Source organism: Ranitomeya variabilis, chromosome 6 (genome assembly GCF_051348905.1).
Source record: "Ranitomeya variabilis isolate aRanVar5 chromosome 6, aRanVar5.hap1, whole genome shotgun sequence".
In the NCBI taxonomy this organism is placed as follows: domain Eukaryota; kingdom Metazoa; phylum Chordata; class Amphibia; order Anura; family Dendrobatidae; genus Ranitomeya; species Ranitomeya variabilis.
In genome coordinates, this window is record NC_135237.1 from 267,563,914 (window position 1) to 267,569,913 (window position 6,000).

The following is a 6,000-nucleotide window of genomic DNA, read 5'->3' on the forward strand; positions in this document are numbered from 1 at the left end:
GGTTTACTGTATGTAAACCATGTCTCATATCCTGTCAGGTTTGGTAAAGATTTAGCAAAAGCCGACAATTGAATTACCGGCTTTTCTGCTATCTAGCTCTGTATTAAATATATATATATATATATATATATCTACCTATTCTATGTGTAGACATTTACTTTATCTATTTTATTTTTAACCTGTCAGTGTGATTTTACTGTACCCCGCACTGAATTACCGGCTTTTCTATAGGACACCGGTGCATATTTCTCACAAGTCACACTGATGGTCTGTGTGGTGTGCGAGTTTTTCTTGCACCCATAGACTTTCATTGGCATTTCTCGGCCAATATACGTTGAAAATCGCAGCATGCTGCAATTTCCCTCGCACGTATAATTCTGCCGAGAAAACGATGGATTATAGGAGCTGCCCCATAGATTAACATTGGTCCGAGTGCTATGCGATTTTTTTATCGCATAGCACTCATCCGTATTACGGTCTAGTGTGACTCCGGCCTTACAAAGAACTTGGTGTCCCATGCATTGTGTGTGGTGGCTTCTGAAGGTGGAGGCCTGCAGCCTACAAGTGAGTGTGATGAACCCCAGACCCTACAGCACACTGGGACACCCCTTCTATATAAAGTGCTAGGGTGCAACCGGACAGCAGTTTGGTCACAATTGCTGCTCTTGGATACTTTACATATATATCAAAGCAAAAAGTTTACTTTACCTTTATCCGTAATTTATGGATGTTTGAGTATCATTTCTCAATCTTTTTTCTTTTTTTCTTCCTTTTCGCCAAGTAAAACATGTCAATGACTGAATTTCAGCATTAGTCAACATTCTTGCTAAAAGTGAGACATGCAACTCTGGTAAATGACAAAGTTCTACAGCTATGTCATAGCTTTAGTAACACTGTTCTCAGAGTCTATCACAACTGTCAGCCCCAATCTTAGCTTTGTCTTTAATGGCTATGTGAGGTGACCAGAGTGGTAGTCCCTGCACCCTGGCTCCCCGCAAAGAAAATATAATGTCCCGTCTGGTATGTGTGATATGTGCGAAGCAGAGCACTCACATTAGGCTCCAGGGTTCCTTTTGGTTCTGTATTCCTGGTTGCAGATTCAGGTTTCACACAAACAACTCCAGACTCTGGGTTCATATACAACAGTTCAACTTTACTTGATAACAGGGGTTTTGGTACAGAAGAAGCACAGCATATTTCCATTTGTATTCCTTGAGCTTTCCCTGCATCCTGTGACAACTCTGGTTCTGGAGATGCTCCTTCCACCCCTGCTGCTCCCGTACACTTAGGTCCGCTAACTTCAGTCAATCTCCCATCCGGCTTCCCTTGGAAGAACAAATAGGCATTCATAGTTCTGCCTAATTTGGGCCGTAGGCCTCAGATATTTCCTGAACTTGATAGCAACCACTCGCACGCTGCTTCCCTGTGGGGTCCCGTACTCCTCTCATGCTCTCCAGCTCCTTGACTTTTCTGTACTCTGTCCCCTCATGCTATCTCACTACCTCTGCTCCTAAACAGGAAGTCTCTACTCTAAAGTACACTACACCCATTTTAAACCCCTCCCATTTGGAAAGTCCCCTGTGATGTGGGCATATCTTATTCTAATACTACTGCACTACAATAGCCCTCACTGAACTATGCTTCCTATTTCTATCTATGCTGTCTATCTATTATTTCCAACCTTACGCTGTCCCTTTCAACACACAGTACAGTATTGTAAACATACAAACAAATTTGCCAATATATATGTCATAAAACCATACATTTTAATTATTTAAAGCACAATCGTTTTAAAGGGGAAGGAAGAAGTGTAAACCGACTCTATCACACTTTTGCATGCAATCGCACTCTTTCCATTATGGTTTCAGGGCGCAAATACCCAGTATTAAATATGAGCAGATCAGGAAAAATTCTAATTCACCTGGTTACTCGGATTTTCCCAGGAAATTCGATTTACAGGTCAGTGCTGGCGTCACTGTCTCTGCCTTCGGATAAATCAAACAAAGAGGAAGTCAGGGCTGCAACTTCTCTCATTTCCTCTTCATGTTCCATTTGACAGAAGGCAGGGACAGTAATGCCAGTGCTGACTGCACGTCATGCACCAAATGTCATGCAACCGCACGAGAGCCCCAGGACCATGAATGCAGAGAGCTCAAGAACAGCACAGGAAGTGAGTATAGACTTTTATTTTTTCGGGGCTGAGCAAGGGGAACGAGAAGGGGTTGTCATAGTAGTGGACAACCCCTCTAACATGATTGGGGTCTCGTTTTAAAAAAGAAAAAAAAATACATATACACAACTTACCGCTCATATCTTCAACTCCTCACTGTGACCAGACCGGTCCTCCTGGCATCTTCTGATGACACTCACTCACACTAAAATCCCTGAGCCTCTCACACTATACAGCTGTCATATAGCTCGGGAAAGGTCAGGGGGTCATGACATAACAATTTGCGTTGAGCATAAGTATTTTTTTTTAGTGCTTAACATTTGATGGCCCTTTATATTTCAGAAAAATGTAAGCAAAAGGTATTGTAGCCCTAGGCAGGGTAATTGACCCACATGCACCAAATGAATGAGAACCACCTCCCGCAAAAAAAGCATTGGGACCAAAATCAATAGAAATAGTAGAAAGTAAGGTAAAAGTCCAACATAAACACAAAACAAACATAGACATACAAAATTGGAGGTGATCAACACACACGCACTATTTGCATTCTTTCGAACTCAGGAATAGTGTTGGCACTAATTAATGCACCTTAATCCTATCATTCTGTATATAAATACACAAACTTGGTTATACATAAGGGTGTTTCCAGTATTTGATTTGCCATGTTGATTATTAATATATTCTTTTTGGTGTCACCCCCCACAATTTTGTATGACTGTGTTTATGTTGGACTTTAGGTACCTTCACACTAAACAACTTTCCAACGAGAACGACAATGATCCGTGACGTTGCAGCGTCCTGGTTAGCGATCTCGTTGTGTTTGACACGCAGCAGCGATCTGGATCCCGCTGTTATATCGCTGGTCGGAGCTAGAAGTCTGGAACTTTATTTGGTCGCTAGATCGGCGTGTATCTTCATGTTTGACAGCAAAAGCAACGATGTCAGCAATGTTTTTACATGGAGCATGAACGATAAGTGAGTCGCCGTTACGTCACTGGATCGCTCCTGCATCGTTCTGGAGCTGCTGTGTTTGACGTCTCTACAGCGACGCTCCAGCGATCTAGTTTAGGTCGGATCGTTGTCTATATCGCTGGAGCGTCACTTAGTGTAACGGTACCTTTTTACCTTACTTTCTACTATTTGTGTTGATTTTATAGCAAAAAAGTAAGAGCAGCACAAAAGATAATAGACAGGTGGCAGTGACCAAACCTTAATTAGAAATCCAAATATTGGAGGCAGCACATCATTCAAAGTGAAAAAAGGAGCTTCTGTTTATTAGCCCATCGTTTTTAACGTTTACGTTAAAAAGTAAGAACCTTTCTCAAGCAGTACATGGGTGCAAATACAAGGTACAGTATATAAAGGGTATACAGTTGTGCTCAAAAGTATACATACCCCAGCAGAATTTTTGCTTTCTTTGCCTTTTTTCAGAGAATATGAATGATGACACCAAAACTCATGGTTAGTGGTTGTGTGAAGCCATTTATTGTCAAACTACTGTGTTTTCTCTTTTAAAATCATTATGACAACCCAAAACATCTAAATGACCATGATCAAAAGTTCACATACCCTGGTAATTTTGGCCTGATAACTTGCACAAAAGTTGTCGCAAATGGGTCTGAATGGCTACTAAAGGTAACATCCTCACCTGTGACCTGTAGGGTTGAGCGACTTTCATTTTTTTAAGATCGAGTCGGGTTTTGTGAAACCCGACTTTGTCCAGAGTCGAGTCGAGTGCAGTCGGCCGATTATCGCTAAAAGTCGGGGATCGACCGAAACACGAAACCCAATGCAAGTCAATGGGGAAGCATAGTCGGCAGTGAGTGGAGGCCAGGAAAACACCTACAGTGCCCATTTTAATGCCAAAAACATCCATTCTTGTTTCTGAAGCTTGTCAATCTTAATTAACTTTATAATAATAGTTGGGCATTGGAAATTGGGGGTCATTTGGCAAAAGTTGTGGGGGGTAGGGCTGGTTCAAGGTTTTAGTGGGCCCAGAAAATGTGGACTACATCACGGCGGTGGAGCAGTGAGAGGTAAGTATGTCAAGTTTGCAAGTGCTGTGATCCTAAGCAAGCAGGGGGGGCCCACTCGTTGGCATTGGCACTGGCACAGGGCCCCTCAAAGTACAGCGGTGTGTTTGCACAGCGGGGGCGCCTCCCACCAGCAGCGACACTTTTGCGTACTCTGAGGGGCCCTGTGCCAGTGACGTCGCCAACGAGTATGCCCCCCCACCTGATGAAGGAACCTGCACTTTCATCTGCACCTTCCTCTTTGTCCCTGTGTAAGGTGGTATAACATGCGGGAAGGGGAACCTTACTTTCAGCAGGGTCAGATTCTGGCTGTGTAGAGTGCAAGGGGAATGTAGTGGTCTAGGTCAATGTACCAGCAGACTCATCTAGCAGTGGCTGGGCAATGGGCAGGATGAGGAGGAAACACAGATATAGGGCCAAAGAATAAAGTAGGCTAAATGCAGTTCAAAATTGGTAACAGGACTAAACAAGCGGCATTGCTTTGTTCAGTGGAGTAGCAAACCCAGGAGCAGCAGACACTGTTTTAAGGGCCCAACCACACTAGTAGGCCAAATGCAGTTTAATATCTGCTACTATAAGCCAAAAGCTTAAAGACTGAAGCTCAGCTTTATACAGTGGAGGACAACACCAGGGAGCGGCAGACCCCGTTAGTAGGCCGTAACCACCAAGCATTTTAAAAAACAGCACTTAATGAGAGCCAGAAGGTTGAAGCTCAGCTTTATTCAGTTGAGGTCAACACCAGGGAGCGGTAGACACCGTTAGTAGGCCGTAACCACCAAGCTTTTTAAAAAACAGCACTTAATGAAAGCCAGAAGGTTGAAGCTCAGCTTTATTCAGTTGAGGTCGACACCAGGGAGCGGCAGACACCGTTAGTAGGCCGTAACCAAAGTTGAAGGCCAAATGCAGTTTAATATCTGATACTTTAGGCCGAAAGCCTAAAGACTGAAGCTCAGCTTTATACAGTTGAGGACAACACCAGGGAGCGGCAGACACCGTTAGTAGGCCGTAACCACCAAGTTTTTTAAAAAACAGCACTTAATGAGAGCCAGAAGGTTGAAGCTCAGCTTTATTCAGTTGAGGAAAACACCAGGGAGCGGCAGACACCGTTAGTAGGCCGTAACCACCAAGTTTTTTAAAAAACAGCACTTAATGAGAGCCAGAAGGTTGAAGCTCAGCTTTATTCAGTTGAGGAAAACACCAGGGAGCGGCAGACACCGTTAGTAGGCCGTAACCAAAGTTGAAGGCCAAATGCAGTTTAATATCTGATACTTTAGGCCGAAAGCCTAAAGACTGAAGCTCAGCTTTATACAGTTGAGGACAACACCAGGGAGCGGCAGACACCGTTAGTAGGCCGTAACCACCAAGTTTTTTAAAAAACAGCACTTAATGAGAGCCAGAAGGTTGAAGCTCAGCTTTATTCAGTTGAGGTCGACACCAGGGAGCGGCAGACACCGTTAGTAGGCCGTAACCACCAAGCTTTTTAAAAAACAGCACTTAATGAGAGCCAGAAGGTTGAAGCTCAGCTTTATTTAGTTGAGGAAAACACCAGGGAGCGGCAGACACCGTTAGTAGGCCGTAACCACCAAGCTTTTTAAAAAACAGCACTTAATGAGAGCCAGAAGGTTGAAGCTCAGATTTAGACAGTGGAGGACAATTTGAATTAGGGACTGCAGACAGACTTAGTAGGCTGTCCCCTGTGGACCATGCATCCACCACATTAACCCATTGCGCCGTAATGGACACGTAACCTTCCGTTGCCATGCCTACAGGTCCATGCGTCTTTTGTCAGGTGCACCT